Here is a 22,874-nt window from a genome sequence, read left to right on the forward strand (position 1 = left end):
CCAGAAGAGAATGCTTGTGGGGTGATGAAGGATGATGAAAGTGATCTCTTCCTTTCCCGACTTTATGTCTGGCCACTGAGTTAGAGTTTGCGATCTGCACAGAAGAAGTCGTGAGAGGACAGAGCTTGTTTCCCCCACGGTACCTCTGACGATCAAGTCAGTTGATAAATTTAAGCTTGAGTGGAGTAATAGAACTGTGTTCTTATGCTATGTACATTAGAGACGATGATCTCTTAGATTTAGATCAGGAGGAAAGTTTAGATTGTGAATCTGCCAACTTATGAACCCGCAGAGTTGTTGAGTCGTCGAGGGGTTGAACCGTCGAGGAGGGTCACTTCCTACTTCGACTTTGTGCTTGGTTCTTAGAGCTCGGGGCGGACGGATCGCCTGCACATGCAAGAATCATGGGAGTACGGGGCTCGTTTCCCCCGTGGTACCTCCGACGGTCAAGTCAACTAGCGGACTTGGGTGGGGTGAAGGAAGAACGGTGTGTTCTTCCTATATGTGTAGTTTAGAGAGTTTTTTATTGCAAGAAAAATTGAACCCCTTTTTATGGCGAATAGTGTCTGTATTTATAGAGGATGTCAATGGTAGATTAGTCACTTTATGAGTGTGCAGTTTAAGGCGGTGGTTAGGGGTGAGCTGGAGGCTGAGTCACCCTTTGTTCTATACGTGTCAGTTTATGAGTGACGGGAGGCCACTTCAACAACATTGGGAGTCAGCAGCTGACGAGTCTTGTCGGTTTGTGAGTGACGGGAGGTCACTTCAGCGACATTGGGAGCCAGCAGCCGACGAGTCTTCAAACGGCTAAGGACGGAGATATAATGATGATCATCAAAGGTTAAATAATGTTGAAAAGTAATATTCTGGGTCGTCCTCGGGAGGAGTGTCGGCTAACGTTGAGTGGCGATCTTTTGATATGAAGAGGGTCGACTGAGTCCGCCTCTCGAGTTGCCTTTGAGGAATGATGCTGACTCGACTGAGGGAGTGATGGATCGGCTTCCCTTCAGGTGTTGACTCCGAGAAGTGTTGAATCTCTAGGATGCTGATTTTTGTACCGACTAACACCGCCTTTCGAGTCGGCAGATCGTGTCGACTTGTCTGGCTGGTCGAGATGTTAACTCATCAGATCATACATTTGGAAACGGTTGTACCCCATAACAATCATGTTATTACAGGTTTCGTGTAATTTTTTTCCTATCAAACATGTGTTTTTCATGTCAAATCAGGTACGTAGTTCATAACAGTTAAAATAATCATGTTATTACATGTTTCGTCTTATTTTTTTTATGTCAATCAGATATTTATGATGAATTTGGCTATCTACTGGTTTTTCATATTATATTTGCACCTTTATTTTTGGTAAGATTACCTCCATTAACGATCACAAATAAATTTATCTTTATTGAGTGGTAAACTTACTATGTACCATATACACTTTTTATACACATTTTAATACCAACCAAACACAAGAAAAGTAGAAAATGTTTAATCACTAAACGTTTCCCCCCTTATTTTGATGCCAACCAAACACAAGAAAAATGTATACATTGGTTTCCCATCATGTTTTATATGTGAAACAAACCAAATAATTTTTTTTCTTGAAAAAGTTTGGAAAACCCAAAACTTGGGTTTCTTTACGTAGAATTGTATTTCTCAATACATGGGAAACAAACCAAACAGCCCCTAAGTCGACATCAACTATCCCCCCACAGCAGCCTCCTATATTGGCATCATGAAGCTAAATAGCATTTGGATACGTTGTAGTTTCACTCTTTTAGCATTTATATACCCTTATTTATATTTTATAGTATTTATATACCTTAAATTGTTCATTGTTCAAAATTGACACATTAATACCTTCTATTGCGCAAATGTAAAAAATTTCATTCGAAAATTCTCACATAATATCCATATGTTAATTTTAGAGCTTTTTAACTTTTGTTTAATTACTATTAGACCTAGCCAAATTCTAATTTAAATGTATCTTAAGTCTATTTTCAAAATAGAATTTGAAAATATGTAGTAATGATTTCAGCAAACTTAATAGACAGAAAGTCACAAAACTAGCATGTGCATGTTATAATGGAACTTTCGAATATAAAATGTGAAGTTTATAAAACATAGGCTATTAATATACCTGTTTTAAATAATTCATGATATATCAGTACTATGAAATACAAGGAATTGTAAGTGTTAAACTGCCAAAGGAGTGAAAAGTAAGGCATTTAAGTGCTATTTAGCCTGTCATCAATGACAGGGGTGGACAAGAGCATGACAGGCGCAATGCTCTGCACATTAAAATATTCAGCCTACACTGAATTTGATGATCAAGAGAGCTCGGACAAGACGTGCACTTTAACGATTGGACAAGCTTCAGGCTGACACAATGGAAGATTGGTCAAAGACGTCTCTCAAAGACGTCCCTAAAAACTGAACTAAAATGTTCGGATATGCCCGGCAAACTACACGAAACTAAATTAGAACTGGACATTGTGTAATTTTATGTTAAACTAGTTTTTTTTACCAGCCTTTTTTGTTAAAAAGAATACTGGTTTAGAAACTATATTTTGGCCAATGAAAACAAGACTAAATATGGCAATCTTGTTTGTCAAACAGAAAATCTTTTAAAACTAGGTCATGTTTGAATCTAGTCTAGTTTTAAAAGATTGTCAAACATACCCTTAGGCTTCGTTTGTGTTTTTATTGTTTTTTAAAAAATATCATAATGTTGTGTTTCCTTTAAAGTATTTTCAAAACATTATACTGAGTGTTTTCGATCAACACTTATTTGACTCACTACAATATTAGTATTAAGTATATTGTTAATAGTATATATAATACAATAATGTATCATGATATTATATTATACTTTAATCTATTTCTTTATACAAATAGGAGGATCAGAGATTCATTGTTCATGCTACAGTAGCATTTACTGTAGCATTATTACTGTAGCTAATAATTAACAAAAATATTATTGTAGCACACGGGTATACTGTAGTATTTAAAAGGTACTGTAGCAGAGCGGGATACTATAGCACTTTCAAAAATTCAAATCATGCCATATTAAAAAAGCGGGATTACTGTAGCAAAAAAAAATATCGTGCTTTGCACGGACCGCAAACTAGTGTGTTATATTACATTATAATTATTACATATTATTTTCAAATAAAAATATATTTAATTATTTGGTATATCAATTCATTGTTGCAATATATTATATAATATTTTTAAAATAATGTTATTTTATTATTAATTTAATATTATATAATTATAAATATAATATAATATTATTAATAATATTAATATTATGTTATTACTAGTATGTTATTAATAAATTAATATATTATTAATATTTTAATATTATATAACATATTATAGTTTTTAATATGTTACAGTTATTAATAGTACTTTAATAATATATTAGTATTTATGATATAAATAAATATTATTATATTATGAATATATTATTTTTACATTAACATTTGTTAGCAATAAATTATTATATTATTAAAACTTATTTTACTTTATAATAAATTATATTATTTATTACATAATATTTTAATATTATATTATATATATTATATTTTATTTACTATACAATATGTTATTATAATAATATTATTATATTGTTATGTTATTATTAAATATGTTACTATTACATAATATTTTATAATTATTAATTTATATAATTTATTTATTAAAAGTAAAAATATAATAATATTATAGTGATTATACTATTGTATAGTATATTATTATATCATTATTATGTTATTATTTATTATCAATAACTTTTTTATTATTTTTTATTAGTTTATTTATTATATAATACATTATTAACATATTAAATTTTGGTATTTAATATGTTATTATATTATTATATAAGATATTTTATTTATTATATTTTTATATTATTTAATAAATATTATTAATATATCAACGTAACTATAGTATAGTATATTATAGTATAATATAATAAGCATGTTGATAATAACTCTATATTAATTATATTTAATATCTGTTTTATTATTAAATATGTTACTATTATATAACATTTTATACTTATTAGTATATTATTTACTAAATAATAATAATATTATAGTAAATATAATATTGTATAATATGTTATTATATCATTATTATATTATTATTTATTATCACTAACCTTTTTATCATTTTTATTAATTTATTTTTTATTTTTGTTCTTATTTATTATTATATTAATTTAACTATATTATTATATAATACATTATCAATATATTAAATATTAGTACCTAATATGTTATTATATTATTATATAAGCTATCTTAATTATTAATATATTTTATATTATTTAAGAAATATTAGTAATATCTTAGATTAACTATAATATAGTATAATATAATAATCATGTAAATAATAACTACATATTAATTATATTTAATATATTATGTTTAGTTTAGACAATATATTAACACCTCCTCGAACTCAAAACCAAAACACCAAACTTATAACACCTAAAATGTGTTTTGAAATAAGTGTTGCATTTTTGGTTTAAGAATGATTTAGCTCAAAGACAAATGATTTCCAAGCGCATGTTGTTTTGTTTTTGACAAAAACACAATGAAAAAAAGGAACACACTATAGTATCCAAATGAAGCCTTAAAAATAAATTGTTGCAGTTTTTTCTGAAGTAATCTGAAAAGATTCTACTATATACTGTCAAGAAAAAATTAATCATAAATATGATCTGGATCATCCCATATATCTGAAAAGGTGGTATATTTATATTTACAAGCAAAACGAGGTAAAACATGAGCGCAAATGTTACCTAAACAACGAACATGGTTTGCATGAGATAAGTCAAAATTCTTGAAGAGTACCCAGCATTCGCCAAAAAAGCCCGAGAGATGCTGAGGATAGGCAATACCTCCGTGGAGCATGAGCACGAGAGAGGTAGTAATGGGACATGGTTTGCAAGCAATCTGATTTTAATATGATGTTCGACCACCCAGAGGCAACCGCCAGGTGAAGACCCACAAGCATAGCCTTTGCTTCAGCATCGAGAGAGGTAGTAATAGAAATAGGAATAGGAATAGGTTGTCGAACATCATCTCCCTCTCGTTGCGCTGGAGGGGGAGATTATTGCTGGTCCAGTCCACGATAAGGACCACGTGAGGTCCACATAAATTAAAATTCTATTTATAAGAGGATTTTGAGGATCTAGTTGTAATAGGAATAGGTTTGGAGGACCTAAAAATAAAATTTCTTTATAAATGAATTTTATTCATGAGAAACCTGTAATTTTTTCAGTGCTATGGTAAAACGTAAACAGTAACCTCGAGAGAGAGAAAAAGTTCAGATTCTGGATAGCTCGGTTGTCCGATTGCACTGATTCAAAAATCATTGTCTTCAGAACTACGACGCCGTCAAGGGTACGGTGTTGGTTTCTCCGCGGGTATTCGATATTTTCGGTGAGACGGGTTTTAAGATTTTGGTGTCCTAGAGGTAACACTGTATCTTTCTCTTGTGATTTAATCATCAAGTTCAGTTGTAACTTGGAGGGATTGTACTCTTGATTCATAGTGAAATGTTTCTATCTAGATTGCTTTGTGGATGTAGGCACGATTTGCCGAACCACGTTAAATCTTGGTGCTTGCTTGCTTGTGGTATTTTCATTGGTGCCGTTATTCGTTTAGTGTTTAATTCTGCAGATTCATCTCCATGAAATCCCTGAAACAAAAGGGGGACCAAAGGTGCAATAGGAGGAGATGTGATAACCGAATTGGTCCCAAGCAATTACTCCCAAGGCCGAGCAATCAGAAAGCATGGCCGCATCCACATTAACTTTAGCCACGTTGAGAGGTGGAGGAGATCAAACGCTGAAAAGAGAACCCAAATTCATCACGCCAGGTGACAGCAGACAAATATGGGCCTGAGCGACGGTGAGGGTCGCTGAAGGGGACAGAACCTTGCCTTATAAGACGGCAATGCAACGTGATTTTCCAAATAAACCATGAAGCGATGACCGCGAAGGCCACAGCAAGGAGGTTAGGTTAGGAATAGGGGAATTGTAGGCGGTCTCGACCAGCGATCCAACCTCGTGCAAGAGATGAGGGGCTTGGGACCTCACAATTGACCAGCAGAGACCGCATATGGGGAGCGTACTAGCAGGTGACAAATAGGCGATCCAAGGATTCATTTTCCACACCGCAAGGAGGGCAAACAGGGTCTGTTGACATACCACGTCTCACCAGGATGTCCGGAGAGGCAAGAACATCGTGCAAGGGCTCTCCCAATAAATTTCTTTACACACAGTAGAATAATCTGAAGCTTGAATAATCTCGAAGTAATTCTCAGGTAATCGTCAGCAAGAACAGTGGTCCAAACAGCCTCAACATCGTTGATAAGCTGCCAGGTAAGTTTGCTTTGTATGGCCAAATTAGCTACATAATAAGTGCTACGGATACCTAACCCGCCGAGAAACTACGGGTTTTGGATCTTCCTCCAGCTAACAAAATGAGCTTTCCTTTGGGATGGATCGTGATTCCACCAAAAGCATCTATCTACAAAGCTGGTCGAGGCGAGTGCAAATCTTTTTAGGGATCGTGGGGATAAGATGGATAGGGAGGCTCGAGGGCGTCGATTGAACGAGGACAGTTCTACCCGCTTGTGATAGGACCTCTTTTTCTTCCACCAGAATAGGGAGGACTGGGTCTTGGACATCAGGTCCTGAAAATCCTCATTTTGCCTGGCTTTAGAGAGGACACGAACCCCAGGTACTTGTCATCTCAGTTCACGTCCACCACGTGGAAAGGTGCAACTTTATTCAAGCAAATTAAATGGTAAATATCAAAAAAAAAAAAACTGTTAACTTTGGACTTTATGGGAAAACCCCCCAAAACTCCTGGATTATCACAAAACCCCCTTTCATTTTCAGATTTCATTAATTACATCATTCCAAGGTGAGTTGATAGGAAGACAAATTGAATACTGCATGCCCTAGGTACTTTTTAACAACCATGGGAAACAAGCAAAACAAAACAAAGGCCCAGCCAAGGATCCGATTACATGTAAAACCATAGGAAATACCAGATAAACCCTAGCGAGACGATAAAACATCGTCCCACGTTCGAAAGAGAACACAACAAAGTCCTTGGATAAACTTCTATTTCCCCTAATAACATAAACCAAGCATGCGTCAAGAAAGCACACACTTCCATCATCACCTGTGTTTTCACTCAGGCTGATTTCCCCTTCCACGTCCTCCCATCCTCCCTCTCCCTCCGCCGCCTCTGCCCCTTTCATATCCAGCACCTGTATCACATTCAGGTATATTGCTTTATATCAGAAGAATGTTACTGTTCTTACGAAAGCAATAGTTTAGATCCAAGGAGACAACTTTTGAAACAGGAATATCTAATGAACCAGCTAAATGCATCGACAAATTAAAACTTTTCAAGGTTGGCCGACTACGCAACTACTGATTCTGAACCAGAGATAAACATAATTCCAAGAACATTATGCAGGATGAAACTACAGCAGGCGACTGAAGAATAACTGCCGAGACCTAAGTCTTTATAATAATAATAATAATAATAATAATAATAATAAAAGCAAAATCTTTTTGTGCCCGCTTCAAATATGACAAAAATAAGTAAACATTACTGATAGAAGATGCTTTTAATTGAAATCTAGGAGTTACCACAGGCAGGCAGGCAGACACTATCCAAAGATTAAGATATAAAGACAATAACTCACACAATTGCTCTCTATCAAAAGTTGTGGAAAAAGCACATGTATAAATGTATGGGTAAGACAAACATGTGAAACTAAAATCTAAAATTCAAGTAAAGGTTGTTATGCATGTGAAACTACAATCTGAGATTCAGGTAGAGATTAATAAGAATACCACGATAGCTCCCTCCTCTGCCACGCCCACCCCCTCGACCATAGTTCCAGTAGCCACCATTTTCTAACATTAGAAAACAAGAAACCAACAACATTTAAAATATGAAAATGAAAGTAAAATTAAGAATGCGCTGATAACAGAGCTCTCTCTTTTTCTGTTACCATCAACAAATTGCTAGATTATCTGAAAACAAAATACACCACCAGTCATGTCGAAAATTCAACACTATGTTACCTTGGTATCCCTGATTATTTCCATAACCTTGATTATATCCTTGATTGTTCCCATAACCCTGATTGTATCCTGGGTTGTTCCCATAACCCTGATTGTATCCCTGGTTGTTACCATATCTGCCATATCCACCACCACCATACCCTCCATAGCCACCACCACCATAGCCACCCCGGTTACTCCAGCCCCTTCCTCTACCTCTACCTCGACCACGTCCTCGGCCGTAAGATTCTTTATCAAAGAGCAAGAGAAATTAATGAACGAGTTCTTATAGCATACATCCTACTTTTGGGGAATATTTCAATCATTAGGAGCTGCAAATTTGCATGAACAGTACCTTCAGCAACTTGATTTGGTGGTTGCCTTGGTTGATGTTGCTGCTGTTGTTGGTATTGTGGCTGCTGCACTTTGTACTGTTTCTTTGGCTGCTCTAAAAATACTGGTGCTTGATACCTGCTCACCAAAAGGTAAAGAACTTGGAAGTCAACATGGCATATCATTCTCCTCCATAGCATAATCATGTTGAAGATGCAAATTGAAAAAGTGAAATGCTTTACCCAGGAGAGTTCCTGTTTAGATCATTAGGTGACAAAGTAATTGAGATCATTGATACATGGCGAGTCATCTCCAAGCTGCATGACATAGTTTTCAGACATAAGAGAACTATTCCAATGATACTATTAAAATTACCTGCATAAAGAAAGTAAAGACTTACGGGACAAGACCTTCCTCTATAGGTTCCCAGACATCAGTAATGCTAATCGAGCTGATAGCCACATCTTGATATAAACCAGATTTGCACCTTTATGATCTCAGCAATGGCTACAGTTTTACTTATAGCCTGCCCCATAGCCTTCAGGACAATCTCATTCACCTTTTTTTCCTGTAAATGTATCACCACTATATTAATATACAAACATTAAAATTAGATATAATCATCTAATGTAACTCATCCCTGTCAATGCTTGATTGAAAAAATGCAACCATATAAGCCTGAACATAACACCATGCCAACACACAATCACAACACTATATAACATAAACATCACATTCCCCGGCAGTGACATGTATACTGTGAGAAACTACACACCACAGAAGATGGTTTGTGCAGACATGAAGTCCAATATTTACGACAAACTGACAATAGACAGAAACAAAGAACAGAATTTGATTCAGTACTTGATAATGTGAAGAATATTTTGAAACAGAAAGCTCTAATCAGATTGGTTACTCCATGATCAGAAGAAAAAAAAGGTGCTATTAGTTAGTGGTCAACAAAATAATATGAGAAAAACTAAAAGGAACCAGTATGCTGCTATTTTACAAATGGTACACATTATGATTTTTATTCTTATTTTTCATGTTAGAATCTATCAGATCTGAAGCATAGTTGGGGGTACTGAACGTTATATCTCAAAAGGTGAGGCAAAGCTAGAGTAGCATCATAAATTATAAGTTAAGGATTTCGCTCAAGGGATCTATGGAAACATCTGTTAAGTTTTTGAACTACGACAGAAATCAGTTTTGCTATTTGAGGATATTAGTTTGAAGGACTGCGTGATTTTACCATTGCAAATGGGTAGAAAAATGAGAAAAACATTTTGCGGTTTATTGGATGGGTAGCAAATCATGCAAATTAGGTCATGTTAATAAGTCAAAGATTAGACTTTTATGCAATTTGTGGGTAAATCTGTTGCATCGATACCCACGGAACCAGGTTCACCTAGTAAGGAAACTTTAAGCTCAGTACCCTTGTCAGAGACATGATGAAACTGACAACCTATAAGCATGTCATAGGCATTGTATTGAAAATGTCCAGGTGTTTAAGGTCTAAATACACATTGTTTCTCTAATTTCAGTTTCTCTTTGAGCCTCACTCTAGTTATTATTTATCTTTGTTTAGAAAACTAGAAAAAAGAAACATGTTGCATTTTTTTTTTTTTTGACTAAACCAACCTTTGTATACAATGTATATTGTATGTGAACTACGAAATACACTAATAGAATATTAGAATCGTGACAACTCGATCATGTTTGAGGTTGTATTACAAGTAAAATTAATATTTATCAAGAATAATTGATAGTTCAGCCTGTTAGGAAAGCACAGCGCTAACTTAAGTAGGCAAAATTTCAGTATAGATACATAGTTCTAGGCTAATTTCATTTGGATCCTTTACATTTAGAACTCATCAATAGATGTCCTTACCGTTTATCCCATTATCAAATTTGATCCTTTTCTATTTTTTCTGTTAATTTTTGCTGATGTGGCATGACTTTATGGTTATTTTTGTTTGAAAAAATTGCTTCCACCCCTAGTTTTTGAAAATCAAGCTTTGAGCCCCAAGTGAAAACTTAGAAGATTTTACCCTTCTAAATATTTAATTCACATTGTCAAGCCCCCTCTCCCCAACAAAATTTTCATTTATCCCTAAAATACCCCTAAGTTTTATATATTAAAATTAGTCCTTCAAATCATGGAAATTAATATCGGGTCCCTCAATTCATAGGGTATTTTGTAATTAGTTCCTCAAATCATTAAAATTGCTATTACGTCCCCTAATTTTTAAGTTATTTTGAGATTCTTCCCTCCAATCGAGAGTAAAAATATCAAATTGAGAGAACTTAGTCTCTCAAATCATCTAAACTTCTATGAGGTCACACAATTCCCAAAAGTTGTTTCAAGCTAATCCATTTGATTGCTAATTTTACTATTGATTTGATGGTCTAATTTCAAAATAGCTTAAGAATTGAGGAACATAATAGCAATTTTAATGATTTAAGGAACTAATGTCAAAATACCTTATGAATTGAGAGGCACAATAGCATATTCCATGATTTGAAGGACTAATTTTAAAATATGAAAAACTACGGGTATTTTAGGGATAAATGAAAGTACTGTTGGGGAGAGGGGGCTTGACAATGTGAATGAAATGTTTAGAAGGGTAAAATCTTTTAAGCTTTCACTAGGGGAGCAAAGCTTGATTTTTAGAAACCAAGGGGTTGAAGCAATTTTTCCAAACAAAAACAACCAAAAAGTTATGCCACATTAGCAAAATTTAACAGAAAAAACCAAAAAGGACAAAATTTGATAACAGGGTCAACATGAAGGACCTCTATTGATGAGTTTCAAACGTTAACGATCCCAATGAAATCAGGCTAAAACATTAGGGACCTATATTCAACTTTTGCCTTTTAATTATCAGCCTAGATAAGGGTATAACACCAGGAAGGCAGGAACTAAGGGTGAGGGTGAGATTCTGACATTACCCTTACTCATTGTTGACCATTGCACTTCATAGCCTGATGCATTTAAATGCAAATAAGCACGAAACAAACAAACTACACATTAGAGATGACCAAAAACACAGGGAACTTTCTTCAGAATCTACATGGTCTGTTCATAGACATATTTAACGCATCATTTAAATATAATGTTTTTATATTAGTTGAACAAATCAGCATCTCAAATTATATTAGTACTGGAAATCGCATAAAGACAATTAGTTATTGGTAAATGTTACGGCTTTAGTTAATGAAATTGCCCAATGTGCTTTTAAATACTAGACGAAGAAGATAAAATCAAAACTTATATGAAATAACTGACAACAACAACAACACTAAGGACGAACTATGATACAAAATTTTGAATCGCATTGAGATAGCAACTTATGATCATATGCATGAAAAATATAGTATCACAAAAGCTATATAATAACGTGCACAATTTGCATGTCCTTTTATATTTATGTCACCATATAAATTGAGATGATATGAACATGACCAGTGTGTTATCTAATTATATACATGTACAGGTGTTGATGAAGTCAGAGATACAGATTTCAGAAAGCATTCCAGCTTATAAGAAATTCCAAGAAAATTTAAGTTCAAAAAACATAAAAAAAAATAAGTAAGATCTGGTGGGTAGAATATTCATAGACTGAGGAGATGGTACTTAACATAATTCAATTGCCGTTTGGGAGAGGTTGGGGACTCATACAGACTACACGAAATGTTGGGATGAAGTTTACTTGTTACCTCTGATATATGAATGGACAAAGAGTATTCATACTGCTAATACAACAACAACAACAACAACAACAACAACAAAATCTCAAAGTTTCTCAAAATCAGACCCTTGAAGACCTTTACATCAAATGAAGCACGAGATAAAGGGGAAGGTGTCTAATGAGGAAAAGGCCTCTCTTAAATAAAAAACACCCAACCCTCATTTATACTTGTACACTCCCGAATTAAAATAATACACAAAACACAGGATTTTCCGACTGGTTTCAAACATTTAAGTTATATTACAAACATATATAGAAAAAAGTTTAACTTCAAATCAATTTATGAACTAAACACTAAGCATCATCCATAATGTGCACAATGTTTGATTACAAAGCTTTCTACTGATACTCAAAACTTGATGGCAATCAAAACATGGGAAAGATGGTGAGAAAGTCAAAGGTTGCAACAAGCACAAAGCATCCGATTCATCTAAATCCTAATAAAATCGGTAAAGCACTATGACGACTACACAGTTTGCACACACCTCTAGGCTGCTTTTTGAAACCCTGGTAAAGTTATGGAACCACACGCTAAGTCTGGTAGTTTGATCTCCATGTAATTCAGGTTAGAGCAAGCTGATCAATGTAAATGACATTCTTATTCGCAATCAACCATTTTCTCCTCATTAATTATGCAAAACCCTTTTCATCCAAAACATCAAAATCCCCAAGTGGAATGTATTATTACAACATGATTACCCCCTCCTCAATTAAGAGATTGCTAAAATTAACTTAAATTCAGAATAAAAAACGATTACAATATCTTTCACAAAATACACTTGCAACAAAACCCTACCAAGTTCGAGCCAGATACCACGCGAATCTCATTCTTGCAACCCTAACCCAAACAGAAGGCTGCAAACAAAAGACCAAGATTTCGCTGGCACATGCATGAACTTTTACAAGAATTTAGAAACACAATCAAGTGTAAAAACAGCCGATCTTCATAGAATAAACAAACAAACCTAGAATCTAACAGATCAAACTATGCCCCAATCAAATACCAAAGAGAGGGAGGCCCTGGAGATTACGCCCTAACTTCTCAAAATCAAAGGAACAAGTAAACAAGATCTTATAGAGATCGAGATCTTATACCTGAAAGAGGCTCGTAGCATAGCTGATGTAGTTTCGGATCAGTCCCTGGGTTGTGATTCGGATCTCGTTCTCGTTAATGGCGGATTCCGGCCGCGGCCTCTCGACTCGCTGGTACCTATCCATGGCCTTCCTCTTCTTCTTTTTGTTGCCCTCTTCGTCGAATCGGGAAGAAAGAGGACGACTCGGTCGAGATGGTTAGGGTTAGGGTTATGGTTTCGGCGTGGATTCTAAAACCCTAGAGAAAGGAGAAAAGGGAAGAAAGGGGGCTAAAACCTCTGAAGGCCTTTTAATACCGCGAGCGCTTATACGGACGAGACAAAGGGTGGAGGATGCGGGGTTTGCTGGGACTGGGATCCTCTCCTAATGAAAATCTCCTAATATCTCCTAATAAGGAAATCCTAGCCTTTCATTTTCATCATGGCCTTTTATTTTCCCACTCATCCTTGTAGGCCCGCTCTTAACTCTTCACAAATCTCATTAGGAAATATTAGGCATTAGGAGAGGATCTCAATCCGGTTTGCTGAGGGCTGGGGCTTTGATTGTATTTATATTTATGCTCTAAATGGCGGCGAATGAAGGGCCACAAAAAAAGTTAAGTATTTTGTGTTGTTGGGCCTACTCTGCTTTGCTTTGACTTGACTGAGATGTTCTTGACCCACATCCGGCCCATTCACTACCTACATTTAGTAGACTCTAGATTACCACCAAAATTCTCATATCTATCTATATCTATATCTATATCTACTTCTTTATTACTAAAAGAGAACAACAAAAAAGATAAAATAAACATAAACCTAAGTTTGTGAACAATGAAAAAAATAAAATGAATAACCAACCCACTCCCTCTCTCTCTCTTACCACGTTCTCTCTCCCTCCCTCTCTCTCTCTGTTTTTTTAGAAAACCACCTCACCCCCACTTCATACCGACCCACAATATCTCTCTCTCTCTCTCTCTCTCTCTCTCTCTCTCTCTCATCTCTGTCTCTGTGCTCTCTCTCTCTCTCACTATTTCCACTTCTGAAAGAACTCTTCAGAAGTGACCGGGATGTTTTGCCATCCCAAGGCGCTCTTCATCTCCTCGTTGTTTCTGCTCATTTCTCTCTTATTGCCGACACCTCCACCAGTCCTTCCGGTTCTCGTTTGGCGACCGGTGGCGACATCAGAGAGGAAGGAAAGGAAATTTGCCCTTTTCTTTATTCTCTCTCTCTCTCTCTCTCTCTCTCTATTATCAATATATTATATTATAATATATATTATATATATATATATATATATATATATATATATATTATAGAGTCAATCAGTTCCAGCCTCGATTTCCCTCAATCGATCTCTCAGGTACGCTTTGTTCTCTATTTTTTGGTTTTTTATGTTTAATTTCATGCTAGATTCGTTAAATTTGGTTGATCGATATCATCTCACGAATTATGAACCCTAGAATTGGTGGCTCTTTATTCTTTTTATGTAAAAATCGCTTCTTTTTCTTCCATCGCTTTCTTCATCCGCCTCTGCTGCAGTTAATTAAGGTTAGGGTTCCCTTTGTGAAGCATCCATGTTCCAATTCTAGAGATAATTGCGGTGAACCATTGGTGACTTCCTATCACTCAGAGTTCATGGGAACTTGATTATATATGGTGATTGAACTTTTTAAAATTGTTTCACATAATTAATCTTTATGCATATTAATTGGACCGACTTCTCTTTTTGATTGTACATGCATTCTGCAAGTATTGTTCCAGTAGCAGTTGTCGAGACATTGCCAATTAAAAAGTTGAAGAAGTTCGGAGGCCTGCCAAGTGAAGTGTAAAATTCTCTTCAGTGTTATACTGCCTTGCATTTGTTACTAAACTACATAACATTATCTTATATTCTTTTAATTTGTTTATAGGAAATACTCGATTTGCCGACTTCTTTGATGTTATACCTTTTTGCCATTTTTGTTATGGTTAACTATTTTTTTCTTTTTATGGTTATCATAACGGGTAATTCCGCTGTGTTGTAAATACTGGTAGAAGGGTATGCATTTAATTGGTATGGAAAAAAGGATAATTGTTATTTCTGCTGTGTTGTAAATACTGGTAGAAGGGTATGCATTTAATTGGTATGGAAAAAAGGATAATTGTTATTTCAATGTTATTGGCCTTCAATTTATTGAGGTATGCATTTAATTGGTATGGAAAAAAGGATAATTGTTATTTCAATGTTATTGGCCTTCAATTTATTGATTGCTGGCAGTTCATGTTATTGCAACTATTGCGGTAATTCCAATTTGTAAGTAGAGAAGATAAGTTGGACATGAAAATTTTCTCACGGATCACAAAATATATTCTAAGAAACATTAGATTTTTTTTAATAATGTTTATTATAAAATGGATAATATGATAATGAGAACTTAAAGGAGTTATTATAGTGGAAGGTGCAGGATCATTATTGGAGTAGGTTGAAGCTACATAAAGTTGTGTTTGTTTTAGATTTTTTTTTCATGATTTGTTATGTTTCTTATTGAAGAAATGGGGAAGTGATCATCTTGCTTTGGTTTGCGAATTCGCTTTTGTAGATGATTGTTTTCGTCGAAAGTTACCTTCATCATTGATTTCATTAAACTTCAAACGTTACAAATGAATTCAAACAACAAAGAAATAATAAAAAAGATTACAACTTTCTTGAAAATAAACACAAGATCCGTTCGTCGTCTCTTGCTTGTGTGGGTCTTTAGCCTGTGACGGGGACGTCGATATCCGTGGACTACCTAGTAATCAGATCTGATCCAGAGCTTCGTCGATCCGCGAGGAGATCTAGAAACTTGAAGCGCCTATCTCGATAAAAGCGAGATATTTGCTCTTCTTAGTATTACCACAACGGAATAATACTAAGGATCAGGTACGGGTAATGTAGATCTGACGAAGAAACTCTCTTACGTTGAAGTGCTCGATCACTCTTCACTCCGGCAGGGCTTCGCCAATTCTCCAAAATTCCAGATCTGAAAAAATGAGGCCTAAGGCTTGTATTTATAGGCATGAGGGGTTGCGGAGCGGTTAAAACCACTTAAAGGGCCCAAATCCGCGCTGAGACACCCTAGGGGCGTTTGGGGTGTCTCGGCTTGGCCGAGACACCGTAGGTGCCTCAGTTCAGCTTTGAGACGTTTTCAATGCCCGTTTGACTGCTTCCGTTGTAAATTCTTCGTCCGAACTCGAATTTGAGTGATTCGAAGTGCGTTGGAAAGCCGACAAGGAGTTCTATCAGCTCCAATGGTTGGATTATCTGTAGAATGAATGAGACACGAAGGGCATTGTTCCCTTTGTAAACATTGCGGGGTTCCCGATTAGCCCGCACCTTCGTCATTCCGGAATTCTGTCAGCTCACGTAGTTCGTCGATTCACTTCAAGCATTCACCGATGTCAATCGAACTCCTGTGAACTGGATAGTGACGTTCATCATCGTTCCTTAACACTGAGCTGTTTGTGGAGACCTATAGGCAATTTTCGATGCCTACAGATACCCCCTCCAAAGCGTTCCAGACTCGTTTCTTTTATAGAAGAGGCTGGAATACTTTGGATGTGATTGGTCCAGCCTTCAGTCGGCGTAAAGGACCTGTAGCTAGCTTCAACTCTTGACTCCTTCGATTTTTGGTCTATTCAATGCTTTGACGAATAGCCGAAGTTCTTCCGGCGCTGCATTTATCGCCTGGCCGTCGTCGGAGTCTCGAGTCTATCACCGGTGAGTTGGGTTTGGCTCGTGTCATTGAGTTGACTTTGAATTGACTATCTCTGTCATATTGTGCTGACTTAGGGTTTCAGATCACCGTATGTTGACTTTTTGTCGCAACGCGTTGAGTGGCGTTAACCTAGGGTTTCGAACGTCGAACGTTGACTTTTTGGTCGCAACGCGTTGACTGGCGTTGACCTAGGGTTACGCGTTGACCAGCGTTGACGCTAGGGTTTCGAATGTCGAACGTTGACTTTTTTGTCGCAACGCGTTGGCTGGCGTTGACCTAGGGTTACGCGTTGACCGGTGTTAACCTAGGGTTACAAATGTCGAACGTTGACTTTTTTTGTCGCAACACGTTGATTGGCGTTGACCTAGGGTTACGCGTTGACCGGCGTTGACCCTTAGGGTTTCGAACGTCGAACTTTGACTTTTTGTCGCAACGCGTTGACTGGCGTTGACCTAGGGTTACGCGTTGACCGGTGTTGACCTTAGGGTTTAAATTGTCATACGTTGACACAGTTTATACTCGTACGTTTACTGGAGTATACACAGTTTAAGCTCTTAAGGTATTGGAGCATGGTGGTCCCAAGTGTCGGAATTGCAGGACCAACTGTGAAAGTTGATTCATCTGCATGTGTGGATCTTATCCTGAAGTTGTTGGATGCTCAAGTCACGAGACCAACTAGTGGAGCTGGTGCGTCAATGACTCGCACTTTACCGACTACCGTTTGAGTCGGGCTAGCATGCAGATTGTTTAAGTCCGTTCCGCATATAACGTTAAGCTAAAAGATTTAACCCTTTTAGTGCTACGATGTTGAATACGTAGACTTCGTCTTTCTCCTGTGAAAAGACTAAACAACAACGTGTATCAGACGTTGACTTAGGATTTTTGGCAAATCCTCAGCCATCAACGGATTTGATATGCCTTTACCGACTACCGTTTGAGTCGGGCTAGCAATCAGATTGTTAAAATCCGTTCCGCTACGACTTCGAATACGTAGACTTCGCCATTGTTACGGGAATAGGCTACCCGGCAACGCGTGTTAGGCGATGACTTATCCTTACTTAGGATTCAGGATAAAAGTCCCCAGACTCAGATTCTGGTGTCTTCTTCAATCGGTAAAAGACTAAACCGGCAACGCGTATTAGGCGTTGGCTTATCCCTGCTTAGGCTTCGGGATAAAATTCCTTGTGCGTGTAAAGCACGGATTTTGGCGTTATTAATAACAACCTGCCACAATATTGAATATGCGGTCTTTTGTCCTTTTTACGGTCAAAGACTAACCGGCAATGCGTGTTAGACATAGACTTTGGGATTTTTGGCAAACCCCCAGCCATCAACGGGTTTAACGTGCCTTTACCGATTACCGTTTGAATCGGGCTAGCATGTGAATTATTAAAACCCGTTTCACATGTAACGTTGTGCTAAGAGAATTGCTTCTCTTAGACTTAATGCTATGATTTTGAATACATAGACTTTGTCATTTCTTACGGAAATATAGCATCCAGCAACGCATATTAGGCGTTGACTCATCCCTACTTAGGATTCGGGATGAAAGTCCCCAGAATTGTACTATGGTGTCTTTTTCAATTGATGAAAGACTAAACCGGCAACGCGTATTAGGCGTTGACTCATCCCTACTTAGGATTCGGGATGAAAGTCCCCAGAATTATACTCTGGTATCTTTTTCAATCGGTGAAAGACTAAACCGGAGACGCGTGTTAGGCGTAGACTTATCTCTATTTAGGAGTTGAGATAAAATTCCCCGTGCACAAAGTGCCCGGATTGGAAATTAAAAATTACGTCCTTTATCAAAATAAAGACGGATTGGGAAACGGGAGAGGAAGAATTTTATATTCTATCTCCCGGGACTGAAGAGGAAGAATTTTATATTCTATCTACAGTAGGAAAGGAAACTCAAGGTGGGATCTCCACCCCCAGAATCCGAAATGATGAAACTAAGAGTGGGATCTCCACTCCGAGAATCGTAACAATTCGGATAACCCTAACTGTCGGAAGGTTTGATTACCCGATTTGGAAGTGGACCTCTCGTTCATTGGGGGAATCGAGAGGAGATTTTGGCTGTGGTGGTCCTAACTGTAGTAAGGTTTGACCAAGTGAGAGTTTTGAGACGATCCTGACTGTAGGAAGGTTTGATCGCTCGATTTGTGGACCTCTCGTTCATTGGGGGGAATCGAGAGGGGACTTTGGTTGTGGTCCTAACTTTTATAGGTTTGACCTGAAAGCAAAGAAAGTGGAATACAGGTAGCAAAGAAAGTGCCAACTCGTATTATCACTCAAAGGAAGACTTTAACGCTAGGTGATTAGGACTTAACATGTTGAGTCTGAGAAATGCCAATGACTGACAGATGGAAATGTTGGTGGATCCACCGTCAATTGGTTTGATCAGCAGATGGTTTGGCGAGGAAAGATTAACCTATCAGAGGATTGGATCTCATCTCACAAAAATAACTCATAAGAGTTAGAGAATTTTGATAATAAGAAGAAACGTTCCAACATTCTGAATTCGAACGAGAATTTCTTATTCATCACTTCTACAATTATTGGGTTATCCCTAAGAATATCACGTGTGGTATTCTTCCGGGAACTTCCCGATGCATCAGTTATCCTGAAGATACTAAGGATAGTATTTTTTTAGGAATTTGCCGTTTATTGGCATCATAAGTCGGTCACCGTCCTTAGTGACTAGGCGATATGCGCCACTCGAGTAAACTGTCTCCACTACGAATGGTCCCTCCCATTTGGGTTCGAATTTGCCCTTCTTCTTGGAGTTAAGGATCATAGGCCGCCTTTCAGCTAGAACCAAATCTCCTTCTTTGAAACTCCGTTGTCGAACCTTTTTGTCGAAAGCTCGGGAGATTCTGGCTTGGTAGAATCCGATATGTTGTTGAGCTTCTAAACGCTTCTCATCCAGCCTTTCAAGTTCTTCAAGGCGCTTCTGATGTTGCTCTTCGGTCGTTATTTGAGTTGCGAGGGCAATTCGAAGTGATGGGATTTGAATCTCCAACGGAAGAACGGCTTCACATCCGTATACCAGTGAATATAGGGTTGCTCCCGTCGGTGTGCGCACCGTGGTACGATATGCCCATAGGGCCGCGCCAAGCTTATCATCCCAGTCTCGTTTATTAGTTTTCACGAGTTTTGATAAAATCTTTATGATAGTCTTATTGAAGGCTTCGGCCAGTCCATTCGCTGTGGGATTGTAAGCTGTCAAAGAGATGTCCTAAATTTTAAACTTTTCACAAAACCTGATGAAGACGTTGCTGACGAATTGAGGACCGTTGTCATGTACGATTCGTCTTGGTACACCATGCCGGTAGATGATATGGTGCTTGATGAATGTAATGACATTGCTCGTTTTAACTTCTCTGAGTGGAACTGCCTCAGCCCATTTGGAGAAGTAGTCGGTAATTGCTAGGATGAACTGGTCACCTTTGACTGACGGGGGATTTATAGGACCAACAATGTCCATTCCCCAGGTCTCAAACGGCCATGACGTAACCGAATGATGCAAATGCTTCGGAGGTTGATGCATATAATTCGCATGTACTTGACACACCTGACACTTTCGGGCGTACGCGACTGCATCACTCATCATGAAAGGCCAAAAATACCCCATTCTTCTGATGCGGTCATAAAGTTTGGGACCAGGTTGGTGTGCACCACACTCTCCTTCATGTGCTTCTCTAAGGACTTCCTCAGCTTCTTTAGTCGATAAGCAGCGTGCCAGCAATCCATCGTACCCCCTGCGGTATAGCGTTCGATTCTCCGTATTATAGTAGAATCTTGGTGCCCTTCGTCGGATTGACTCTCTTTCCTTTACGTCTTCCGGTAGTATTCCGTGCAGGACGTAATCGATGATGGGGAAACGCCAATCTCGGGGTTTAAACTCAATTTGGGTTGAGTGTGTTTCCTTAATCTCTTCTTCTTCGTTCTCTTCATCATAGATCGACACTAGGAGTTGGTGGGTCCTTACCGTAACGAACTGTTCTGTTTCAGGAGGCTGCGCCAGTGATACGGCTAATGCTGCTAACGCGTCAGTGTAGGTATTCTGTAGCCGTGGAATATGTTCGATAAAGAATCTTTCGAATGATTATGCCATCTCCACTGCCATCTTATGGTATGGTATTAAATCTTGGCTTCGAACCTCGTACTCTCCCTGAACTTGTTTAACTATCAGTTGAGAATCGCCGAAGGCTTCGAGGTACTCAACCCCCAGTTCTTTGGCGAAACTGAGTCCTATGAGTAATGCATTATATCGAGTAGGCTCGAGGCATCACATGTTTTCCTGAGGAAACTAAGACAACTCCAACTCCGGAAGAAATCTTAGAACTTCCAGGAGCACTTGCTACATTAGTTGCTCGTGAAGCGCCATCGAAGTATAAACGCCATACTTGCTGGTGCGAAGTTGTGTTGACTTCGTGGGTTTCATCGGGTAGGTCGTCATATATCTCGGCAGTGTCCGTAGTTGGATTAGCTGCCAGGAGATCACAGATGGCCTGTCATTTTACTGACTTCTGTTGTTTAAAATGTAAGTCATATTGGGACAAGAGTAAGGCCCATTTTGCTAACCGCCAGTTCATGAAAGCTGGTTGAGTCATGAATACTCGGACTAGGTTAACTTTAGAGATGACATAAATGGTCTGTCCAACCAGATAATGCCGTATCTTCTGAATAGCGAACACCAAGGCGAGGCATTCTCTCTCAATCATAGGATATCGAGATTCGGCGCCTACCATGGTTCGGCTCAAATAATATACTGCCTGCTCATGACCGTTATCGTCATCTTATGCAAGTAATGCACTTAATGAGTGGCTCCCCCCCCCCTCCCCAACAAAAGGAGGTTTTGAGAGATATTCTTTAATACTCTCGAATGCCTTTTGACAAGCGTCATCCCATACAAAAGATACGCCCTTCTTTGTGAGCTTGGAAAATGGTTGACATTTTCCTGAGAGGTTCGAGATGAACCGACGGATATAAGCCAACCTCCCTTGCAATCCTCTGAGCTCCTTGAGCTTTCTCGGAGGTTGCAATTCATTAATTGCCCTTACCTTATCAGGGTCGATGTGAATGCCATTGGTGGTGACGACAAATCCCAGGAATTTACCACTGGACATCCCGAGGAAGGACTTGGTAGGATTCATCTTCAATTGATAGGCTCGCATCAAGTTAAACATGGTCTTCAAGTCCTTAATGTGATCTTTCTTATCGCGACTTTTCACGACCAAATCATCCACGTAGCATTCGACAGTCTTCCAGAGATGCTCCTGAAAAATCTTTGACATGGCTCTCTGATATGTGGCACCTGCGTTTTTTAAACCAAAGGGCATGACCGTGTAGCAGAAAACGCCGAGGGGTGTTCTAAACGCGGTATGCTTTTCATCATCTGGATGCATCTTTATTTGGTTATAACCAGAGAAACCATCCATGAAAGACATCCTCTCGAACCCACATGTATTATCAATGATGACATCTGTGATGGGAAGGGGGAAATCATCTTTTGGGCAGGCAGCGTTAAGGTCTCTAAAGTCGATACACACCCTGATTTTCCCGTTCTTCTTGAGGACCGGGACAATATTGGCAAGCCACTCTGGATGCTGCTCTTCCCTAACGAAGCCCGAGTCAATAAGCTTTTTAACTTCGGTCTCGATTGCTTCCATCATTTGCGGACGAAACCGTCTTTGTTGTTGTTTGACAGGTTTGACATCCGTCTTGATATCGAGACGATGCACTGCTACATTTGGATCGAGCCCTGGCATGTCTTCATAATTCCAGGCAAACACATCGATGTATTCCCCACTACTAGAAAATGGGTTATTGCCTACGGATATTTAGCGACGGAATTTTCCGTCGCTAT

At 37.8% G+C, this 22,874-nt stretch overlaps 1 pseudogene; it reads right to left on the reverse strand.

Annotated features, from left to right (window-relative positions):
* On the reverse strand, nucleotides 6,895-13,631 carry LOC109833376 (annotated as a pseudogene).

Source organism: Asparagus officinalis, chromosome 3, assembly GCF_001876935.1.
Source record: "Asparagus officinalis chromosome 3, Aspof.V1, whole genome shotgun sequence".
NCBI classification, from domain to species: Eukaryota; Viridiplantae; Streptophyta; class Magnoliopsida; order Asparagales; family Asparagaceae; genus Asparagus; species Asparagus officinalis.